This window comes from Elephantulus edwardii, unplaced genomic scaffold (assembly GCF_000299155.1).
Source record: "Elephantulus edwardii isolate Elephantulus edwardi_28Jun2011 unplaced genomic scaffold, EleEdw1.0 scaffold00058, whole genome shotgun sequence".
NCBI classification, from domain to species: domain Eukaryota; kingdom Metazoa; phylum Chordata; class Mammalia; order Macroscelidea; family Macroscelididae; genus Elephantulus; species Elephantulus edwardii.
Window position 1 is genome coordinate 3044258 of NW_006399808.1, and position 21702 is coordinate 3065959.

Consider the following 21702-nt stretch of genomic DNA (forward strand, 5'->3'; position numbering starts at 1 on the left):
GGTACTTACTCAGCTTCTTGAGTATATATTTTTCATTATGCCTGGAAAGTTTTCTTCCAGTAATTCTTCCACAACTTTCTCAGTGCCTATACCTGCTTTTCCTCTTCTGTGATTCTGATTATGTGCATTTTATTCCTCTTGATGGTATTATTCTTAGACTTTCTTCTTTTTCTTTCCTTTTTGATTCTGCTTTTTGTTCTAGCAGAGCAGTGGTAACAATTCCATCTTCTATTTCTCTGGTTCTGTGTTCCATCTCTTCAACTCAGTTCATATATCCCTTCAACATGTTGACAGCATCTGAAACATTTGTCTTCATATTCTGAATTGTGGTTTATTGTTTTCCCAGAGCCTCTAATACCTCGTTTGTTTTATCTGCATTGTCTTATTGTTGTTGTTGTTGTTTGTGTTGTTGTTGTTGTTGTTGTTGTTGTTTTTAAGTTTCTCTTGGTTTTTGCTTGCAGAGTCCTGTAATTCTTGGATTTTGTCTTTCACCCATTGAAAATATTTAATCATTGCACTTTTGAAGTCTGTGTCAGAAAATTCCATCAGACTTTCTGGCTTCAAGAAATCCACTGATACTGTGTCTTTTTTTTGGGGGGGTGATGTCTTGTTTTGGGGTTTGTGCAGGGTGTGAGGTCATCTGCTTCTTCCATGTTTTTGCTATGGTAGAGGTTTTCATGCTTGAGGTATTAGAAAGCACTGTCTGATAACCTTGGCTCAAGAAGTCATTGATCCAGAAGAAAGTGGAGTAGCTATCCTGCCTGAATTTTTCTCTGATCTTTTGACTCAAGGGAAGACTTGCTCCAGTTTGGGAGAAATATGGCCTGTGAGTTAGCAGCCTTCTATGTCAGGGAATGTTGCAGCTAGTTAGGTCCAAAATTCCCAAGGTTAAAGGCAGTTCAAGCTCTGGGACAGGTGAAATGGCTTCATCTATGATATTGGTGTCTCTGGCACAGTTCAGAGGATCGACATCAACTTGTCCTCCAGGTAGAAGGGCCAGGTCTTCCAGTCAGTAGGGCCAGGACCTTCAGGCATCTAATCCAGCATCTGGGCAATGGGCGGGAGCTTCCAGGTGGCAGGGTCAGATCCTCTAGGTGATGGGTTAAGGGGTCCAAGTGACAGGGCGAAGGGCCTCCAGGAAGAGGACCAGGGGGAGGTGGAGGCAGGCTTCCAAGCAATGGGGCCGTGATCTAGTGTTCCCGGTGAGAGAGCAATCCAGGCCACACTAAGTTTTTAAGACAGGTACTTACTAATTGACTGAAAGAAATCCACACACAGCATTGTTGATAGTGTGCAGCTTTGGCCTTTCTCTTCACTTTTCAGGTGTGTCTTTTATAGACAGCATATTGATGGGTTTTATTTTTTTATCCAATCTGCTAATCTTTTTCATGTCACTGGTGCATTTAAACCATTCACATTTAATGCAATTATTGTGAGGCAAGGTTTTATTGCTATCATTTTCTTTGGTTCTTTTTGGTATTTTTGCTTTTTACTTTGCTCTATCCTCCTTTCTCTCATGTCTCTGTGAAGAGGACTTTCTTCAGTATTTCCTACAGTACTGGTCTTGTTTTTACAAACTCCTTTCATTTCTGTTATTCTGAGAATACCTTAATCTCTGTCATATTTGGTTGACAATTTTTCTGGGTAGATTATTCTTGGTTGACAGCTGTGGTCTTCGAATATTTGGTATATGTCATCCCATCATCTTCTTGCCTGCATAGTTTTTGCTGAGAAATCAGCATTTAATCTTATTTGCTGTCTTTTCTAGCTTATTCTTTGTTTTCCGCTAGCTGCTTTCAGAATTCTTTCTTTGTCTTTGATTATGGTGAATTTGACTATGATATGCCTTGATAGTTTTCTTTTGGGGTCTATTCTACATGGAATTCACTCAGCTTCTTGTATGTATAGTCTCTCATTTTTCATTATACTTGGAAAGTTTTCTTCTCCACAACTTTTTCAGTGCATTTTTTTCCTTCTTCTTCCTGTTCTGGAATTCCAGATATGCTCATGTTGTTCTTCTTGATGGTGTCTCACAATATTCTTGGGCTTTCTTTATCTTCCTTACTTTTTTATTCTGGGGTTTTTGGTTTTGGGGTATTTTGTTTTGTTTTGTTTTTTCTCTAGCAGCTCAGTGTGGAGAGCTCTGTAGTCTATTTTGCTGATTTTGTACTCCATCTCTTCAGTTGCACTGATCTGCCCCTCCAACATGTTGACAGCTTCTGAGACACTATTCCTAATACTCTGGATTGTGGTTTCTTGTTTTTATAGGGCTTCTAATCAATACTTTGTTTGTTTGATCTGCATTGTCTTTAAGTTCCTTTTGGCTTTTACTTGTAGAACCCTGAAATTCTTCAAGTTTTTAATTCACCATATGAAAATATTTTAACATTGTTCTTTTGAATTTTGTGTCAGAAAGCTCCATAAGAATTTCCAGCTGCAAGAAGTCCATTGATTCTGTGTTTTGATCCCTTTTGGGAGGTGAAATCTTGCTTTCGTTTTGTGTAGTCTGCTTCTTCTATGTCATTGCTGTGATAGAGTATTTTCTTGCTTGAGGCCCTAACAAGTCCTTAATCTGATGACCTTAGCTGAGGCACTCACTCTTCCAGAAGAGAAAGGAGCAAATCGCCCTCTCTGAATTTCTCTCAGGTCCCTAGGCTTACAGGAGGACTTGCTTCATTTGGGGAGCACAACATTCCAGTAGGGAAGAGAAGGGCAACTCACCTTGCCCATGATCCTTCCTCTCTGGTCCTGTAGCTCGGGTTGCTGGATCTGGGGGAGCCTCACTACTTCTGTTCCTTCCTGTCTGGGCCCACATCTAAGTTCTCTGGGATGGAAGGCTTGTTGTTTTCTGATTATAGTTCTCTCTCCTGGAATCTATTGCTCTCCTTGGTCTGCAGGTTCTCTGACTCACTTAACCACTCTCTCTGACACTCTAGTAGAAGGACCTTATCTTGTCTTTGATATTCTGTGGCTGCTGATTGCTGGAGCCTTTCAGTTACGACACTCTGCTGACGAAGTAGAATAATGTCCCTGGTGAAAGCAATGTCTTTGGTTGGATCTTGAGTATTGGTAGTCTCCCTTTTATAAGGCAGCAAAGTAAAGGTTCTGCAACTGCTGGCTGCTGAGCCCAATGCTTTAATCAACCAGGGAAAGATGGCACAAGTCCGGGAGTGGGTATGTACCTAGAAGAGGCTGTTCTTGGAGAGGGAGAGCATGGTTGGAAAGATAGAGGGTTAGCAAAGAAAAAGAAGTCCCTCAAGCAAGTGTACGGGGACAATCATTGCATACACACACACACACACACACACATCCCACTGCTATCTAGTAATTTCTAACCCATAGCACCCTTCCTTGAGTTTCCAAGGCTGTAAATCTTGATGGAAAGAGATTGTGCATCTTTATCCTGCAGAACAGCTGTTGGATTCTGTCAACCTTTTGGTTAATTACCCAATATATAACACACCATGCCTTCAAGGCTATTTGAGTGTGTGTGTGCAGATATGTATTTTTTAAGTTTTTATTGTTGTTCTTGTGTACTCTCAAAAGTAACAGAAAGCTGTAAATCACACAAGAAACTTCCTGTCCTTCTCCCACGGAACAGCTGGTAGAGTCAAACCTCATATCTTGAGGTTGAATGTACAGCTCCTTACCATTAGGACATCAAAGTACCTAGTAAGAAAATAAAGTTATCCTGGTAGTGTAGTAGTTAAAGCATTTAGCTGCTGACCAAAAGATTAAAGTTTGAACCCATTAGCCACACCTGGGAGTGTGACCCTATAAATATTAGAACCTGGAAAGCCCTGGAGCAATTCTACTCTGTTATATAGGGTCACTCACTACAAGTTGACTAGACTGCACATAACAATAAAATAATAAATTCTGTGAAGCCTTGCACACTATAATTGTTAACAACTTCAATCTCTTATCCTTTTATCATGGTACTGTCAATTGACCCAGTGTTGAGAATCTTTGTTTTCTTGAGGTTAAGCTTCAATCCACATTGAAGACTATGGTACTTGACCTTCTGCAGCAAGCACTTCAGTCATCCTCAGTTTCACCATTCGACTCCACAATCAACTCTCTTGGCACCAGCGGTCACAAAATCAAGACTAATTGTGTTGGGTAAATCTGCTGTTGGGAACTTTTCCAGAGTACTGAGAAGCAATTAGTCTAGAGACTAAGCTGCACCTGATCCAGGCAATGGTCTTTGAAATTACTTGCTATGAATCAGAGAATTGGACAATGACTAAAGATGACAGAGAAGAATCAATAGCTTTGAGTTGTAGTGCTGGAGTCTTGAACATACTATGGACTGTCAAGAAAACAAATAGGTCTGTCTTAGAATAAATTCAAGTTTGTCCTTGGAGCTAGGATTTTGAGGCTTTGTCTCACGTACTTTGGGTCAGGAGGGACTGATCCTTGGAGGAGGACATCATGCTCAGAAGGTAGAGGGACAGCTCAGGAAAGGAAGACCCCAGATGAGATGGTGTGATACAATAACTAAGGCAATGGAGGTAGGCATTTCAGAGTCATTGAGACTAGCTTAGGACAGGGCAGGCATTAGAGCTATTGAACATAGGCTCACTAAGAGTCACAGGAGACTTTACAGCACCTAACAACAACAACAATATGTTGTGACCTGCCAGAACAAACAAACTAGTCTTTGAAGAAATTCAACCAAAATACTCCTTATTTTTTTTTAATTTATTATTAATTTCAGTGAAACCTTACAGAGACTTTGGATTTCCAATCATTCATTGATACACTTTTCTCCCCTCTCAACCCCCCCTCACCCCAGTATACTACCATCTTAGAAAAGTAAAAGAAAAATTCTTTCATTGTGTTACAATCCCTCCCTGCAGGTCCACTCCACTATGCAGTCTTCGCTTTGGACTCCCGTCATGACAAAAGTACCTAATCACATATCCCTTTTAAACAGTTTTCTCCCTTATCTGTTTCAATGAAGTTTACATTATTTAACCCATCTTTCTCAGCCTCCCCCTGAGGTCAGTCCTGTTTTACAACAGTGGCACCATGCAGTATTTGTCCTTTTGTGACTGAGATATTTCACTCAGCATAATGTCCTCCAGAGTCACCCATTTTGAATAATATTGCATGAGTTCCTTGTTTTTCAATGCAGCGTAGTATTCCACTGTGTGGATATGCCACAGCTTCTCTATCCATTTATTTGTTGGTGGGCACTTAGGTTGCTTCCAACTCCTTGCTATTGTGAACAAAGCCTCAATAAACATGGGTGTGCATATATCTGCTTGGGTATCAGTTATGGTCTCTTTGGGGTATATTCCCAGTAGTGGAATTGCTGGGTCAAATGGTATCTCTATTTGCAACTATTTGAGAAAACGCCATACCACCTTCCACAGTGGTTGCACCATTTTATACTTCCACCAACAGTGAATAAGGGTTCCAGTTTCTCCACAACCTCGCCAGCGTGCATTTGTTGTTTGCTGTTCTATTAAATTTTGCTATTCTGACTGGGATGAGATGGTACATCTCATAGTTGTTTTCAAAATACTCTTTAAAAAGGAGGATAGTAACACTCCACTTCACTTACTTTGGACACACCGTCAGAAAAAAAAAATCAATTACTAAAAAACAGAATCGTATTTGGTAGAGTAAAAGGCCAGTGAAAACAATAGAAACTCTCAGTGAGAGAGAGTAGATTCAAATATACAACAATGATTTCAACATACCAACCACCCTGATGATGGCTCAGGACAGGGCAACGTTTCATTCTGTTAGTCCACCACAAGTCAGAGTGGCTCAGTGGCAAAGAACAGCAATAATACCAAAATGAACTACTGTGACAATGTCTTATTCCCTGTCTTGGTTTCACAAATAATTTACATTCAACTCCTAATCTAAAGGTTGATGACTCTGTGCACACCAGTAGTCATTCCAGCATTATTCACAGCAGCAAACAGATAGAAACAATACAAGAGTTAGTCAGTGGAAGAACAGAGAAAGAAACAATGGTGCGTTTATACAGTGGAGTACTATGCAACACTAAAAAACAATAAAAAGTTCATAAAGTACATGGATGAATCTAGAGGACATTGCGCTAAGTGAAATAAGTTAGTCATAAAAGGACTATTGTGATACATTTATTCATATCTTACTTGGTTATCCTCCTATTTTCAGAATAGAACCCTTATCCAACATTTTTTCCTTATGTGACTGAGTTATTTCACTAAGCAAAATACTCTCTAGACTTTCTCAAGTTATATCATATTTTACAAAATTGTGTCTTCTTATTGCTCCATAGTATTCCATCACATGACTGTACCACAATTCCATTCACTTGTTGGTGAGCATTTGGGCTGTTTCCATTTTCTTGCTATTGTGAATAATACTTCTATGAACACAGGTATATTTCTCTCCATTTATGTCTCTGTTCTAATTTCCTTGGGAATATTCTTAGCAGTGAAATAGCGGGGTCATATGGGATTTCTATTTCAGATTTTTGAGGACACATGTTGTTGTTGTTGTTGTTGTTAAGTGCCATCAAGTCACAGGTGACTCATAGCGACCCTGTGAAGTAGAGTCCTCGACGCTTGAGTGCCTTTCATCCTCTCTCCAGGTTCATAGGGTTTCCAGAGGCAAGCTATTACAGAAGTGGATGCCACTCCTTCCAAGCTTGTTTTAATTGGGGAGCTCTACCCCACTCTCTGTCAGCATTGGGTAACCAGCCATTAATGCATTTGACACATCAGTGTCACAGTGTTCAGCCTCACAGCAACCACAAGTGGCCGCTGTACGGCAACTTGTACACCAGGGCCATACGACCTAGAGGAATGTCTGAACAAAAACAATGAAAGACAGGCCCCAGGGCCACGGATTAAAAGTCACCCACCTTTGGCTTGGTAGCATCGTCTTCTGGAGGACACATGAGAGGGCAGAAAAAGTCACTGGGATAGCTGAGGTTAGTAGGTAGAAGGGGTTGAAATAATGGGAAAGATTCAATAGGGGCTTGAAAAGACAGGGTGATAAAAGGCATAGAGTAGTGGTAGTTAATTATATAATATATATTAATTATTGTGTAAAACACAAAATACATGTGCAAAGCACAATATATTTGAATGATTATATACAAACCAATTAAAAAGATTTTAAAAAGGTTTGTTATGGTCACAAACACCATTATAAAAGGCTAAGGGAAAGCTTACACATAGAATCATTCTTGGTTGGTTACCAGAGAAGGTAAGGGAGAAAAGGAGGAATCAAACTTAATGAATAAATAAGTTCGGTGAAGTGAAAGACAATATACATTTTTATTAGGATTGGGACTCAACTGATAGCTGACCACGTGAGAATAGATTGTCTATTTCTCTCTCACAAATTACACTGAAAACTGTTAATTTATTTTCTAAAATGAAATATGTATCAATTATTTAATAAACGTAACTACAATGTTAAAAAATAATTAAGTATAGGTTTATGTTTCAAACCCATATGGTGGCATGGCTTGGTGATCTACTTCCAAGAAAATTCCATAGAGTTAATGTGTAACACATGAGTTGCTCTGAGGCCTCTTTACTCATACATGTTGATGTACAAAGCATATTAAATGATATATGTATGTTGAAATATGTATAAATATTTCATCATTTGTTACCAAATAATAATTGTGTGGCTATATCACACTTTGTTCATCTATTAATCAATTCTAGGCTTAAACTCAATGAAGACTGTGAAGATGGTAGAGGATCAGAAATGATTTAGAGCTGTTGTACATACTCTCTATGAATCAGAATTGACATAATGACATATAACAAAAGCAACATTCATCAGTTAAGGGACATTTGAGTTGTACCTACTATTATTAAGAATTCTGCTGCTACGAAGAGTTCCATCTGAACCCATATTCATTTTCAGATGCATAACAGATTTTCCCAATGTGACATGTCTTTTGTTTCCTTGACTGCTGGTACCATGTTGATGTAGTTCCGAGTATGATGAAATTGTTGACAACTTCAAACATTTCTCTATCTATCATCATGTTACTTATTGGCCCAGTAGGAAGAGTACTGAATATCCCACAGACTGCCAAGAGAACAAACAGGTCTGTCTTCAAGAAAGCGAATTCAGAGTGCTCCGTGGAACAAGGATGATAAAACTTCATCTCACATACTTTGGGCGTGTCGTTAGGAAGGGCCAGTCCTTGTAAAAAGACACCTGCTTGGAAAGCTGGGAGATAAATGTAAGAGAAGAAGACTCTCAACAAGATAGATTGGCATTGTGACTGTAATAACGGGCTCAAATATGTCCAATAAGGTGAGGAAAGGGCAAGGTTCAGATCCATTGTTTATAAAGCCGCTATGAGTTGCACTCAATTTGACAGCACACAACAATAATAAAATATTCATCTTAATGGGTAGGGATGTAGTTTAAAGACTAAAATAAGCTTTATGTACAGTATGATATGTTCAACAGCTTTCTACAAATCTGAAAGTTGCACAATGTATAAAGAAGACTGAAGAAGAATGTATGCCTTTTAATTGTGTTGGAAGAGTGTGTACTATACTCTAGACTGCCAAAAACAAAAGCCTGTGTTCAAAAAAGTGTAATCAGGATGCTTCTTAGAGGAAAGAATAGTGAAACTTTATCCCAAATAGTTTGAGATCCATCCTTAGAAAAAGAGATCATTCTGGGAAAGGTGGAGGGTCAGAGAAAGAGGGGAAGACTCAGTGAGAGGGTTTGACACCCTGACTGCAACAGTAGACTTTAGCATGAGGATAGTACAGGACAGAGCAAGGTTAAGGTTTGTTGTTCTTGGGGTTGTTGTGAGTTATAATCAACTCAACAGCACCTAACAATTACAGCATGTTCATTTGTCTTGTATATATACCTATTGTTATTGTTGTTGTTAGAAGCCCTAAAGTAAACTACCACTCATAGAAATCCAGTGAACAACTGTGGTGTTGAGGGTTTATTGTTCAAATGGCTTCCCTACCCATGAATTTAATCTGCCACGTGGTTGGGTGGGAATATGCAAATAAAGTGTGCTAGCCTATCCATAAATGAACTGCCCAGTCTCACTAATCCACAAGGGGGCTGGCTAGTCTTGTCATTAAATTGATGGATTCAATAGCAGAATTGGAAAATCTTCCTCACCAGCAAAGATGAAGCAAGAGAATGTAGCAAATCCTCTGCACCCAGAGACTCTTGCTTCAGCTAGACCCATGGCAGCAGACAAGAGACCAAACTGACCTTGAGTCGGCTATCCACCATGGGACTAGAGCTAAGAGTTTGTCTCACTTTTATAGGACAACTGGAAGATTTGAGGGGAGGGGGTGGAGCCTTAAAATAGGCAGGGCTGAGAGCTTTGTAACACCAGTCTAATGCCACAAGGCTCAAGGCTGAAGTGCCTGTGAGTACATTTTGAAAAGTTATCATGAGTATATTCTTCTATTAACACAGTAGCCAGAACAGAACATGGAAACACTGCATGGTTCAGGGTCAGGAAAAGTGTGCATCAGGGATGCATCCTATCTCCATACCTTTCAAATCTATATGCATAACAGATCATTCTGGAGGCTGGACTTTATGAGGAGGAATGTGACAACAGGGCTGGAGAAAAATTCATCAACAACCTATATTATGCAGATTACACAACCTTGCATGCTGAAACTGAGGGGGACCTGAGCCGTTTGCTGCAGAAGGTCAGCTATAGTCTTCAATATGGATTGAAGCTCAATAGCAAGAAAACAGATTCTCAACACAGAGCCAATTGACAGCTTCATGATAGAGAAGAGATTTAAAATGTTAACAACTTCAGCTTGCTTGGTTCCACAATCAACACTCTTGGCAACAGCAGTCAGGAAATCAAAAGATGAATTGCAATCGGAAAGTCTCCTGTCAGGAGCCTCTCTAGAGTACTGATGAACAATGATGTCAGCTGGAGACTAAGGTGCACCTGATACAAGCCATGGTTTGCAATTACTTGCTCTGTGTCAGAGAGCTAATCTATGACTAAGAATGATAGAAAATGAATTGATGCTTTTGAGTTGTGGTACTGGAGAAGAATGTTGAACGTACGTGGACTGCCTAGAGAACAAACAGATATGTCCTGGAGAAGGTGAAACTAACCTACTCACTCGAGGCAAGGATTTTGAATCTCTGTGTCACACACTTTGGGCATGTGTCTAGGAGGGATCAATCCTTGGAGAAGGACATCATGCTTAGGAAGGTGGAGGGACAGTGGAGGGGAGGAAGACACCAGATGAGAGGGATTGACTCAGTGACTACATCTGCTGCTCCTGTAGGCCTTGATTTGAGTGATGCAGGCATCTTTGGCCTTGAAGGGCTTACACTCTGCATTCTCTGCTTCTTTGCTAATGGTGAGATTCTCAATTTTTATTACTGGATCTACTCAATTTAATGGCAAGAACAGACAATCCCCTTGTGAATAGACCAACACATCCCATTCACATGTCCTTGTCCATCCATGTGGCAAAGTCAAACTCAATGTCTAAAAAAGCCATTTTGAACCATAAATGCTTGTCACCACATACTATCCCCTGACTTGTCTAGCCATTAACAACCTTCATATTTGAAGACTTAACTTTCCCCTTGCTAATCTTATTAATAATTATATGTCAAAGTGTGTAAACCAGCTACTTCATGTCTCATGCCTTAACACTCCCATTTTAGCCAGTTTCTGATTTGTCCTTCTCAATCAAACCAGTACTCTGAGCGAACAAGCATGTCCCTTTTGCTGAAGAATCTTCTGTTCAGTTTGAAAACTTTGATCATCTGTGCCCACAAGCAAAGTTCAATTAAAAGCAAGCCATCATGTTGCAGCAAACAATACTGGCTCACAGCATGGATTATCTTCTCTTAATTTGGTTGGGTTCTGGTCAACTCATCTCCTATCATCCATAGCTAGGTCCAAATTGACATCAGCTGCAACCCAAAAATTCACACTTCTCCCGGCATTCCAGACCAACTGGTCCCTTCATTCCACTTTAACTCCACCCACATGGAGTCAAGTTGACAAGCCAGGGGTTCTCATGACTTCCTGTTCTTCAAGCCTGTAATCCTTTTTCTCTTCTTCATGCATCTGTGCATGTTATGTGGACAGACTGAAGGAACATGTCGAAGTTCAGCCTGTCTCCTGATTGCTGCACATCTCCTGCTTCCACTCCAGTGGATCCAGGTGATTACTACAAGTGAACATACTCACCAGCTCCCTTTAAATTAGGACCTGGAAGGGGACTCTGATGGGCTCCAACTTCACCATCCACAGCTAGGTCCAAATTGATTGGCATCAGCTGCCACCCAGGAATGCACACAGCTTGCTTCAGTTTTTAAAAGTTGATGTTTCTTTTTGTCTCTCTTTCTTTCTTCTTGCTTGTCTTTCTTTCAAATATGAATCTTCTCAATCAGAAGTTCAAGGTGGGTCTAAAAAGTCATTTATATGCAAATCTCCTCACAGTATTGTATTGATTGAGACTTAATCTTTCCCCTAAACTCCCCCACCCCCACAACTAAATTCTACTCTTAACAAACTTATCTCCAAGGCAAATCTTCCCATTTAGTACTTACAATCAAATACTAGCCAAAGGTGAATTACAGGCTTTCTAAACCTATAGTACCCAGTATTTATTTATATCATACAATTTTCCACCCATCTTTTTATTGCTTTACATATAATTATTCATATACATTTTGTTTTTTCATAAAAAATGTTTTCTAAATCTTTCATATAAATTGTTGTTGTTGTTGTTGATTGACGTTGAGTCAAGCATGACTCACAGTGACCCTATGAACAAAAGACCTGAAGCCTTTCTATAATTATTGTCATTTATCAAAAATTCATAGTTTCCAGAGGCATGTTGTTTTAGGAAGTGGATGCCACCCCTATTTCTAATCATAAAAATTATATTTCATACAATTAATTGTTATTGATATGTACCTACTATCCCCCAACATTTTCAAGTCCTTATTGAATCTTTCAGAAAGACTGCTCTGAAAGAACTGACAAAAAACAACCTCCAGGAATCGACAGCATACTAATTGACATATTTCAACAAACAGACATTTCCCAGGTGTGTTTACCAAGAAATCATGAGGAAAACCACCTGACTGGAGGGTATCTATATTTGTTCCTATTCCAAAAAACTTGATATGACAGAGTACAGAAATTATCTAATAATATTACATGCAAGCAAGATTCTGCTAAAGATTATCCAAAAATGACTGGAAAAGCACAACAACAGAGAACTACCAGATGTGCAGGCTGGGTTTAGAAGAGGCTGTGGTACTAGGGGTATTGTAGCTAATGTTAGGTAGATCTTGACTGAAAGCAGAAAATACCAGAGAAATGTCTATCTGTGTTTCACTGACTATGCAGAAGCATTTGATTGTGTGGATCACAACAGATTGTGGCTGACTCCAAGAAAACTGGGAATCCCAGAGCACTTGATCGTGCTAATGCAAAACCTATATTTGGAGCAGAAGGCAGACGTCAAAACAAAGCAAAGAAACACTGTTGTTGTTGTTGTTGTTAGGTGTCATCAAGTTGTAGAAGACTTACAGCGACCCTTTGGATGAAAGGCCTGAGCACTGTTCATAGAGTTTCCAGAGGCAAGCCATTTCGGAAGTGGATGCCGCTCCTGCTTCCAAGCTTGTTTTAATCAGGAGGCTCCACCAAACACTGTCCACCATGGATAACAATTATCATATCTGCCACATCAGTGTCACAGTGGTTAGCATTACAGCAACCACGAGTTACCTCTGTACAGCAATGCACAGACCAGTGCTATACCACCTAGAAGAATGTTTGACAGAAAAACAATTTGAAACAGGACTGAGGACCGCATATTAAAATCACCCACTTTGGGCTTGTTAGCATAACTTCTGTCCACTAGGCCAATGTAGCTCTCTCTATGTTGTTGTTATTATTGTTGTTAGGTGCCGTCGAGTCGAAGATGACTCATAGCGACCCTATGAAAGAAAGGCCTTAGCACTGTTCATAGAGACATTATTATAGGGTTCAAATTCAGGAACGGAGTATGCCAGGATTGTGTTCTGTCTCCATACCATGAAGATCCAAGGGGGAAAGTGTAGGTAGGAGCAGAGGGGTGAGGATGGGCAGAGGAGTTATCATAGGGTTGTACAATTTGGTGAGTAGAGAGAGGGGTTGGTGAAGGAAATGGGAAAGATCTGGTATGAAAAACAATGTATATGAACTTTGTAAGCAAATCAGTATAAAATAAAAAACGTATTTAAAAAATTAAAAATGAAAGGTGGTGAAAAGAGGAGTTATTGTTTATGGAAAACTAAGAAACAGTTTATGGTTATCAAAAAGTCCAGATATTAAAAGTAGAGCCACATAAATGATTATTGTTAAGTGATGTCAATAAATTGCACATCTATAAAAAGGTAACTTGGAGAAAGTTATGCAATAGACATATTTACAACAAGAACAAAAAGATTAGCTACTGAAACTACTTCTATCCAACTAAACACCTCACGGGATCAGATTCCTTGGTTTAGAGGGCTAGGGACATGTTTTTGGGGTTTTGTTTTGTTTTGTTTTTTAACTTAAAATTATTTTATTTATGAATTAATATTGCTCTTTCTAGAAATACTAATGACATTAACACAATATCCATAACTTACATTTAAACTCGTAAAAAGTTTTAGAATATTTTGCTTAGGTAGATATTTTATGTTTACAAAATGTTTTAAGGAGCAATGTTTAAAAAATTTACATGGTGTGAAAACAATTTTAACAAAATTTAATAATGTTGAAAAAGTAAACCCCAAAGTTGAACAGAATAAGTCTTTGGGCTTTCATTATTATCTATTTTGAGGTTTTCTTTTTCTATATTAAGCTTTAGTTTTATTGTATCACTATAATGGCATTCATTACAATTCCTCAACTATCAGAGTGTCAGGCATTTTTCTAAGGGAAAGAAAGATGGCTGCCAATTTTCTTTCTCCATCTCTTCACTCATCAGATTCACTTCCAGCTCCAGGTTGTGGCTGGCCATCATCTGAGCCATCACTCTCCTTGTCCCAGTCCTTCATAGATGCTCCCATCATGAAATCATCACGAAGAATATTCCAGCCTGGATTATCTCCTCTTTCTCTTCATTCTGTTTGGCTTTAGAGTTCTTCCCAGCAGAAGTTTTCTCATTTGCACTTCCATCCATTCCTCTAAGAACACCGATGAAATCTTTCTTAGAAACAGTTTATATCAACTTAGCACGCTTCCTCATGGAACTTCCAGCTTCTTTAACTTTTTCGTCAACGCTCTTTTGATGTTTTTGAACAGCATTAAATAATTGTACCGCACCTCTTGTTGCAATCCTCTGGAGATTCCTCTCTGTTTCGTTGTCTTTGACAGCATCTGGCTTTACTCTGCACATCATTTCCCAGTCCCGCTTCTTATCAATCTAGTCTCCCTTGCTTTAGCTTTTCTTTCTCCTTTTCCAGCTCTTTGTTTTTGATCAGAATGCTGGGTTTGCTTTTAGGAGTCTTTTTGTTAAGAATTTTAGCTATGGCATCTGCCCAGCCTGTATTTGTCCCAATACCAGATTAAACAGCATTTTCATTTTCTTTGTCACAGGGTTCATCATCTTCTTCATTGTCAGCTTCTACTGCTTCATCATCAGGAGAAAAGTCATCCTCTTCAAATCCACAACTTCCTACAGAATCTCCGCAACTGGCAGTTTCTTTATCTTCCTCTTCCAATTTAGATGCTGTAGCTTTGGCTGCCATTTTTATCTTTTTCTTCTTCTTTAGGGAGTTTTCCAGCTTTTTCCCTGCACTCACACGTGAGTTCTATATGGTTGTGGCCATTTTCCACCAGCGGAAGCCAAGGACATGATTTTGTGGGGCATCTCAGTAAATGGGCCTAGTAACATGTTCTCTTCCACTTACTAGCTCACTACTTTGTGCCTGGAATCTTAAAAGCTGGACTGCAATCATTTAAGGTGTAGCAATTCTTCTCTATTTGCCAGGAACGACAAAGGAAGGATGTTCAAGAATATTGTTATTGTTGTTAGGCGCCATCAACTATGATTCATAGAGACCCTACAGACAGCAGTACAGAACTTTACCTATCCTACTTCATCCTCAGGATCTCCGCTATGCAAGCCCATTGTTGCAGTCATGGTGCCAATCCATCTCATTAAAGATCTACTCTTTGTCATTGAAAGCACTGACAATCCACCTTTCCTAGTAGGATGTCATTTTCCAAGGACAGGCTCCTCCTGAAGCATGTTCAAAGTAAGTGAGACTAAGTTACACTTCCTCCATGACTTCCTCCATGACTTACTTGTTCTTTTGGTAGTCCATGGCATAGTTTGTACTCCTTAGATACACAACAACTGAAAAGAATGTATTCTCCTTTGGTCTTTCTTACTTATTGTCCAGTTTTCAGATGCATACCAAGCAATTGGAAATACCATTGCATTCATAATGGAAATACTAGTCTTTAAACTGCCAACTTTACTATTTAGGTCATTATGCTAAATGAAATATCTCAGTTACAAAAGGAAAAATACCATGTAATGCCACTGTTATAAAAACAGGACTGACATCAAGGTTGGGAGGAAACTAAGAAAAGAGGGAATAAATAATGTACACGGCATTGAAACAGATGAAAGAAAGAATTGCTTAAAAGAAATATATGATTAGGTATTATTTGCATGACAATAGTCCAGAATAAGAGCTGCATAGTAAAGTGGACTGAGGTGGAGGGTGGGGAATTGCACAACAATGAAATAATTTCTTTTAAAAAAAAAAGTGAACTAGAGGAGGTCAGTAGGGAGGAAAATGTGTGATGATGAATGAATAGAAATCTAAGTTCTCTATAAACTTTCATTAAAATCTCGATTTTTTTAAAAAGATGTCTTTAGCAGCAAATTTTAAGTTTCACCTAATTAAGCCTAATTGAACCTAATAAAGTGTTCTGAAGTCCCCATTCATTTCAATAGTACCTGTAATTTGTTATGATCCAAATCGGTCAAATGCCTTTTTATAATCAACAAAACATAGAAAAGCATATTTTGGTATTTTCTGCTTTCAGCCAATATCTATCTGACATCAACAATGACAGCCCTCATTCCAGGGTCCCTTCTGAATCCAGCTTAAATTTCTGAGAATTCCATGTCAATTTACATTGCAGCAATTTTTAAATAATCTTCAACAAGATTTTACTTGCATACGATAATAATCATATTGTGTCACCTTTTATTGGCATAGGAACAAATATAGATCTCTTCCATTTGGTTCACCAACTGGAAGAGCTGTCTACTGAATTTCTTGGCATAGACTAGTCCAAGGTCACATCTGTTTGTTAGTAAAGTTCCAGGCTATTATTACTGAATATTTTCATCAAAGATTCTATAGAACAACCCTGATCAAGAAGATAGAATGCAAAGCATACTTTCTTGAGCCATTGAGGTTGAATGAAACCACAAAACTATTGCCTTGATATAATATTTAAACCTTAAACCAACCTACAACCAGGAAAGGGTAAAATAGATGAATGAGGCCTTCTAAGAATCAAATCCCTATGCACATCCAAAAACTTCTCCAACAGGATTAAAAGAAAAGTCACAGACTGGAAAAAACTATTTGGCAATAACATGTCTGAAAAGGGACTTATATCTAGAATTTATAGAACACTCCAGCATCTCAACAAGATAGGGGTAAACAACCCAGTTGCAAAATGGACTTAGGATATGAACAGACACTTCACCAAAGAAGACATTCAGATGGTGAACAAACACATTAAGAAATGTTCAAAATCCCTAGCCTGAGAGAGATGTAAATCAAAACAGCTATGAGATATCATCTCATGCCAGTAACAACAGCAAAGTTTGACAGAGCAGCAAACAACAAATGCTGACAAGTTTATGGAGAAACTGGAACCCTTATTCACTGTTGATTAAAGTGTAAAATGATGCAGCCACTCTGGAGGGCAGTATGGCACTTTCTCAAAAAGTTGGAAATAGAAATATCATTTGACCCAGCAATTCCAGTACTGGGAATAGACCCTAAAGAAATCAGAATTGTCACCCAAGCAGGTATATACATACCCATGTTTATTGCTGCCTTGTTCACAATAGCAAAGAGATGGAAGCAACCCAAGTGATCATCAACAAATGAATGGATAGAGAAACTGTGGTATATCCACACAATGGAATAATAGGCAGCACTGAAAAACAAGGAACTTGTGAAATATTCTACAAAATGGGTGACCCTGGAGGACATTTTGCTGAGTGAAATATCTCAGTCACAAAAGGACAAATACTGCCTAATGCCACTGTTATAAAATAGGACTGACATGTGGGTTAGGGGAAAATTAAGAAAACAGAGGGTAAATAACGTATGCCGCATTGAAACAGATGAGGACTAGAAGTGTTTAAAAGGAATATATGATTAGGTATTATTTGTATGACAACAGTCCAGAATAAGAGCTGCATAGTAAAGTGGACCGGGGTAGGGGGGGGAAGGAAAATGTGCAATAATGAATAAATGGAAATCCAAGTTCTTAATAAACTTTCATTAAAATCTCAATTTTTTAAAAAAGGGGGGAAACCTAAACCAAAAATATTCCCTGAAGTATGCTTAAAATAAAGAAGATATGGAAAGATAGAAACGCTCATACACTGTTGTTGGGATTTTAAAATGGTACAACCACTCTGGAAGGGACTTTGACGTTTCCTCAAAAAGCTGAACATAGAAAGTTCATATGACCCAGCTATCCCACTGCTAGAGATACACCTCAAAGAAATTAGAACTGAAACACAAATGAAGATTTGCACACAAATAGCAAGAAAATGGAAACAACCCAAATGTCCAACTATAATCGCATGGATTGCAAAACTGGGACACTCACATGACTGAATCCTATACAGCACTCATACTGCATAATGTGGGAGAAACTGGAGAGTGTTATGCTGAGTGAACTAAGTCTGTAAGGAAGAATACTGCATAAGAGCATTATTGTAAAACTAGAAGGATAACTAGTAAAATGGATATGGGGATCCAAGGGGTAGAGGAATGGGAGCAGAGGAATGAGGATGGGAAGGGGAAATCACAGATTTGCACAATTTGGTAGGTGGAGGGAGAGGGTAAAGGAAATGGGAAAGATCCATCAGGGATCTGGAAAGATGGGGTAATGTGAGCATAGTTCAATGGTGAGTAATTTTATAAAACATAGTGTATGGGAACAATTACATAAAGCACAATGTGAATGAATGATAGTGTGAAACACATGTATACAAATTTTGTATGCAAACCATTATAATTTTTTTAAATCAAGTAATAGTTTAGGAAAAAGGTCTGCCTTAAACACTATATTTATAAAACTATCTATATAGGGGAAAGCAACTAAAAAAGTTAGATAGAAACCTTGGGGCAGTAAGTTTATAGTATTAATGGCTGACATAGACAAGGACAGTGACGATGATTACACAACACAAAGAATGTAACCAATGTTGCGGAATTGCACATGAGGAAACAGTCAGTCACTGTTTTATGGTGTATATTCTCAACAGCAGCAAAAGGAATAGCACAGAGAGAGAGAGAGATAACCCTGGTGTGTGATGAGCCTTGTTCTAGGCACCTAATAATCCATTTCTTTTCCACAATCCTATGAAGTCATTGTTCTTATCCCATATTATCGATGAGAAAACAGAGACACAGAGAACTCATATATCTTTCTCAAGATCTCATGGCAAGTGAGTTATGGAGTTGCTGTTAGGCTTCAGAGATTTGTTCTAAATCAATGGGATTAGCAGGCCTTCCTTCATTAATTAATGAATTAGCGGAGCTCTGGTGGCCTAGTGGTAAGGATTTGCACTATCAATCCAAAACCATGTGGTTCAAATCTGCAAACTGCTCCATAAGAGAAAGATAAGCAGTCCGCTCCTGTGCCATTTACTGCCTATGAAAAGGTCTGAAGGTCAGCTATGAGTTGGTCCTAACTATGCCATACAGAACAACAACTAATTCAACCTTGAGGCAGTTTCAATTCATATGTGCACTTCCTTAATGGGCCAATCATTCTTGATCAGTGTCTACTCTCAATCTGACTTTGTTTACTTCACTCCAAATTTACTTAGAGGTCTCTGTGTCCTTTCCAGGATAAAGACGTGGAATAGCATAGTTTCAATTTAAGGCTCCTGAGGGCAGGTCAGTCATTTCTCCCTTACCTAAGTTCTAGTGGCCTAGATCTAGAGAACCATGTTGCTAACTCAAAATTTACACTTCTCTGTTTGCTCAAATCCACCAGCAGCTCTAAGAGAGAAAGATGAGCAATGATTTACAGCCTGCCAAAACCCCTCTAAAGGGTCAACTATGAGTCATCTCTGACTCAACACCAGTAAGTGTACCTGACAAGAAAAGGGCCACCAGTGAAGATCACCATGCACTTGAAGCAAGCCTCCAACATGAAAACAAGAGATCAAGCATTTCGGTCCCTAGTATTGTAAAAACAGAAGGATAACTAGTGACATGTGTTTGAATAGACAAAGAGGGAAGGAGAGGGGGTGGGGGACCAACGGTGAGAAGCAGGAATCACAGGGTTGGAGAAGTTGATAGGTGGAGGGAGGGAGCAGGAAAGCAAACAATGTGCATGAATGAAATACAAATTTTTTAAAAATTTTATTAATTTTAATGAACATTTCCGGGGGTTTTTTTATTTCCATTCATTCATTGTTACACTATTTTCTCTACCCCCCAGTTCGTTCCTCTCTCTTTTTTTTCCCCTTGAAAGTCTGCTTCAATTGTCCAATTGCCACAGTGCTTGTCAAAACCAGTTCTGATTAATCTCCTTTGTCAGTGTGTCCTTTGCCATTCCCTATCACTCCTCCCTGAGAGAGATTTCACTCTGATTCATAAGGAAAAGTGGATGGCGTATTCTCTTAGCTACTTCCTGCCGAAAAGAGAAATACAAATTTTTTAAAAAAATTCATTCGGTCCATTGAGGAAGCTATAATAATTCAGCAAACCCAGAGCATAAAAAGATAGTTTATTTATGAAGAACAGAAAAATTTAACTTATGAAGAGCAGAAACAAAAGGGTCATTTATGAAGAGCAGAAAAAAGATAGTTCATAGCAAATAACTAGTACAGACACCATGAAAAATAGAAGACTTGTTAAAAATGTAAAGCGAAATTGTCAAAATAAAACTTACTCCAAGAGATTTTAAAGGGAAAAATCAAATAATTTCTCCCTAAAGTAGAACAGATAGGTTAAGATATATATTTGAAGGATTAAAAACAGTAAGCCCTCTAAAAGGTCAAATATTTGACAAATAGGAACATAAAGACCAAGTAATTCACTAAGGAGGTGCCATAGACAATGAGAGATGAGCATTCCAAATGAAGAAAACAGAAAGTGCAAAGACACAGTGGCCCAGGAGGACTTACAAGCAGTTCTCTGTACGACAGGAAAGCAGGATTCTGGGGAGGAAAGGCAGGAAGATGTTTCAGAGGCATCACTCACAAAGGGAACCTTTAACTGCAGGGTTTTGAGGCTGTTTACTTTGGCCATGTTATGAGGATGGCCAAGTCCCTGGAGAAAAACAGCCGGCTTGTTAAAATAGTCAGTGAAATTCAGCGAGAAAACCCTTTATCAGGTGGATTATTGGCACAGTGGCTGCAAGAAGGAATGACGCACAGCAGAGATTGTGAGGATGGCATAAGATGAGTCAATTTGCATCTTGCATAGACTCATAGCAGCCTTATGAACAATAGATATCTGTCCTGTCCTGCACCATCCTTATCATCCTCTACACATTGGTGTCCATTGCTGCAGACACAGTATCAATCGATCTCACAGAGGATCTTCCTCTCCGTAGCTGATTCTCCATCTTTCCAAGCATGATGTCCCTTTCTAAGGAATAGATTCTCCTAACAAAAAAAAATGCATGAAACAAAACATTCTGGTTACACTTTCTCCAATAAATATCTGTTTGCTCTTTTGGTAATCCATGGGATATTCTTCTCCAACAGCACAACTCAAATGCATTGATTCTTCTCCTGTCGTCTTTAGTCATTGTCCAGCTCTCAAATGTGTAGCTAGCGATCGGAAAGATTGTGGCTTGAATCAGGTGCACTTAATCTTTAAACGGACAAATAACTTTTCAGGAATTTGTAGGGTCACTATAAGTTGGAGTCAATTCAACAACACCTAACAACAAAAACAAGAAAAGTATGAAATGATAGGTTGGAACAAGAAAGATGAGTCTTATCAAAATGTACCTGATCCAGTTATGCACTGCTGCATGACAAATTCCCTTAATCTGAGTGACTTCAAACAGTAGTCTTATCTTTGCTCACATATCAGCAACTTGCACAGGACTCGAGGACAGCTGTTTCTACACCATGTAGCATCAGCTGGGAAAACTCAAACCTGGGAATGGCTTGATGGCTTGGGGACTAACATCAAAAGAAGCCTACCTCATCTCCTGCCTCCCATCCCCTTCTGGCAAAGAACAGCAAACCACTCACTGTTGTCGAGTGGAACTCTTTGCTGACCCTCTGGTGGGTTTTCAGAGGCTGTAAATCACACAGGAGGAGACTGCCTATCTTTCTGACAGAGTTAGTTAAAGTTGTTGTTGCTCATTGTTCTTAATGGAGAGAGGTTAAAGGCATTCCCTTTAAGAACAGGAACTAGGCAAGGATGCCCACTATCACCTCTTTTATTCAATATTGT

The 21702-nt window shown here is 38.9% G+C and overlaps 1 pseudogene; it reads right to left on the reverse strand.

The window, feature by feature from the left end:
• Positions 1–13974: 13974 nt before the first annotated feature.
• Positions 13975–20538, reverse strand: LOC102846646 (annotated as a pseudogene).
• Between the last annotated feature and the right edge of the window lie 1164 nt (positions 20539–21702).